Source organism: Dermacentor variabilis, chromosome 1, assembly GCF_050947875.1.
Source record: "Dermacentor variabilis isolate Ectoservices chromosome 1, ASM5094787v1, whole genome shotgun sequence".
Lineage (NCBI taxonomy): Eukaryota > Metazoa > Arthropoda > Arachnida > Ixodida > Ixodidae > Dermacentor > Dermacentor variabilis.
The window spans coordinates 113535769-113539521 of NC_134568.1; the positions used below are offsets into that span (position 1 = coordinate 113535769).

General features: G+C 43.8%; 1 pseudogene; it reads left to right on the forward strand.

The window, feature by feature from the left end:
* Positions 1 to 983: 983 nt before the first annotated feature.
* On the forward strand, positions 984 to 1153 carry LOC142568043 (U2 spliceosomal RNA; annotated as a pseudogene).
* Positions 1154 to 3753: the final 2600 nt, after the last annotated feature.

Here is a 3753-nt window from a genome sequence, read left to right on the forward strand (position 1 = left end):
AGATGAAGAAGTGGAGAAAGGTCGCGCGGAGGGCGACACCATCTTGGTTGATGATTCTCCTCTCTTGGTCCACCTGCAACTTGTAAATAGTTGTAAATAGACATTTTCTCGCAACAGTATTGCGTCACTCCTTTGTCAACTGCGCGATGGTGGACTTGTCTGGTATCTTCGACGAGCTGCTCATGGGATCTGTGACACAGTGCGGAAAAGAAGAAAAAGGAAGATTCACCGTGGATTGTGTGGTTCATCATTAACGAAATAAAAAGCCTCATCAAGGTCGGTGAGTTGAGCCGCTGTGATTAGTGTTATATGAGATGTTTTTAGTTGTATGGCGACATATCTTGCTGGCATTACTACCATACCTGTTGAACTAATAGAACGGGTAAAAGTAGCAACGTGACCTGTTTGGGAGCAACAAATGACATCTCAGCTTTATTCGTGATACCCGAAATGGTGAGGAGCACTTCAAGTGTTTGTAGGCACCATTAGGACGAGGATGTGCGTGCTGCAGGCATGTAGTTATCTGGCAATGAGGCACGAGGGACAATGGACAGCAGTGATAGCGCTGAAAGTTGTGACTGCCTTTTCTGCAAGGAAACAGGCAAGACGGGGAGGGTAACGTGTCGAAAAAGCTCCCCGAGAGTATCGATGTCTATGTTATGACGATCGTTGCCGCTGGTGCATACGCACTTGAAAAAAAAAATCATGAGCCATATTCCACTCTGTGAAGGTGGATGACCAGCGAAACTGTTTAGCACATGACATAGAGGTGACACAGAATTTTGAACAAAGCTAAGAACTCATTTACCGTGGTTTTTATACGCATTCCTGCGGACGACGGGAAATCCACCCCGAGGAATGGGAGGAAACTAGACACGCGTGACGTTTCGACGGGACCGCCACCACGGGAGAGCGGAAGGAAAGGAAGGTAGATACGCGAGTGCTTGGAACGCCGACAAAGAGAGGGCGGTACGAACGTAGACATGGCCGACGCGGGTCAAAGTGTAGTATCTGTTCTTACCAGCTTAATATCTGATACGGGTTCTATTTAAGCCCAATATATTAAACTTATTTTTGTAAGTTGGCGGAATGCTTGCAGCCTTGCTTGTTGAGCGCTTGTAGCCTCTGCCTTACGGGGGTATGAGCCATTACTGTTGATGATAGATGCTTGTTTTGAGCTTGTTCTTTATTGAAACGTACGCTGTTCTGCACGCTGTATGCGTGATTCCAATGAATCTATGCACTGTTCACTTCACTTTGCTGAGTGCTTGTAGCCTCTGCATTACGAGGGGGACGAACCATTGGATTTTTGCTTGCTTGCAGCAATTGCTGATGATGATAATTTTTGTTGATGCACACGAAAAATACATAGAACCCTAGCCATATACAGCTTCGCTGTAAAACGAGGCAGGTTTTTAAGGCTTGAGCTTGTATACTGTGGAGCTCACGCTATCTTTTTTTTTTTGCAGGTGTTGCCCTGCACAGGCAGGCTGTACCTTACATAATTCAACAATACAGCATCATGGTGCCTATTATACAGCCCGCACGTTCCATAAAAGAGGAGGCTGACTGCAGTAAAACGCATTCTCAAACTTCCCGGTGGAAATTTATGGGGCAAACCTATAGGGTCAACGCGGCAACATCATAATGTTGGGCACAAATATAACAGTATTATTGTAAGTACGTGTTAGTACATTTAGGTGATATAGACACTAATTTATATCACAAGTTTGTTGTATTCCGAACATCCCTCTTGTGGGCAATGTTTTGAAAGCTGTCGGAGAAAATAAATTATAGGCCAAATGAGATTAATTAATTCCCACAACAAATTTTCCATTAAAAGAAGTGAGCTGAAGGAAGGTTGGTACAGTTGAATCCGATTATAACAAACATGCTTGTGCACTTAAATTAGTTCGTCCATATCAGAACGAGAAAAAAGGTGGTTAACCGAGGGGCCCGATTTTTATTAATTATATCATGAGAAGCCAACAAACAAAGACACCAAGGAAAACATAGGGGAAATTACATATACTTACTAATTGAATTAAAGAAATTATAAATTAATGGCAATGAAAGTAGATGAAAAAACTTGCCGCAGGTGGGGAACGATCCCTCGTCTTCTCATTACGAAGAGCATCGCACGCGTATTGCTACATTTTAACCAGAGTTCGTGCGTAAGTTTTGAAAGTGTTACCTTGAAGAAAGTTTCATGCATTTTGAGGATGCGCCGTTTCAAAGAAATGAAAGCCGAGTCCTTGAAGTACACAAGGCCGCTTCATATACGTCACAATTCATGCATTTCTGTATTCGCAAATGTTTATTCTTTTGTGCAAAATTTAGGAATTTCCATCAATCGTCATGGTTTAAACTTATAATGTGCATGACAAAAAGAAGGAAATAAAATAAAAGAAAATCAGCTGGAAGATGTATTACGTTGCATGCCCGGTTAGTGTGCGGTCTTGTAGAATACAAGCTGATATTTTTTTTTCGAGGTTAATTGGTGGAATTTAGCTAAATAGTTCAGAGGTGTGAGGAGGTACACCTAAAAAACTACAGGTTGTACTGGCGCTCGCCTTGTCTCTCCTTTCTTTTATACGCGTGCCTGTTCGCGCATATGTCGTCCATTTAGCCTTTTAAGATCGATATAATAAACTAATATTGTCACCTCGGCAATTAGATATATCCCCGAAGAAATTATCATTTAGCGCCTGTCTCCAAAGCGCTGGTTGTTCAGAATCTTGGTCATAGTTTCTTTTCTTTTCTTTTCTTTAAGCAAATTATGTTTAGAATTTAAACGGCCCGGCTATTCATGTTCACATAAAATTATGCACAGGAAAAAGAAGAGCTAGGTAGTATTGAACAAAATGATGGGCACAACAATGAAAAACAAAGTAACACAAAACCAGTCCAAAGTCAGAACGAGACAAAGCTCACAGGAAGATGGAAGTTTGACGCAGACATGTACCCCCTGTCTAAACATTGACTCCAGCGACATTCCTTGTTACACTACCACTGTCAGGCATTCAAAGTAAGGACACGTAAATGCAATGTTCCGCTTTGGAGTTCTTGCCAATGGGCGATCTTGAAAAATCTCAACACCTACGGAGTATAGGACCTCGCTCGCTGCCGCCGCTTCTGCTACGCGGAGTCGATGCATGCGATACTGGTGCACCATTGTAGTCGCCGGGGAAAGCAGGCCATCGCTCATCTACTCGTTCCTCTTCCCCTTTGGTTGATCGCAAGCGTGGCGCCGTACTGGCGAGTACTTGAGCTAGAGTAGTCAACTGACAACCGGATAAAAAAAGAAGTCTGCGTGAAATTGGCCTTACTTTACCTGGGCTGTTAGCATTTAGACACATGTAAAGCGACTTTATGCGAGGATCGATTGGCTCATGGATGGTGTTATACGTCCCGAAGCAACATGGGGGGATAATTGAGTACTCTGGAGTAATTTTGACTACCTGGTATGCTTTAGCGTGCACCTAAATCTACGTACGCCAGTGTTCTTGCAACTCGCCTCCATCCCAATGTGAGTGCCGCGGCCGAGAATATAGAACCCACGACCTCGCCACAGATGAGGAGAAGATGGTGGCGGGCCGCAACAGGTCACCTGTTCCTAGGAACGAGGATGCCACAGCGCAGAATACTGGTCGCAAATTGATTGGAAACAGTTTAGCCTAGCAGTTGGAACTGGCTTCAGTTTTCGCGCCGACGGCACTTGATAAGCAAAAGACGGAAGAGCATGGGTGCTTG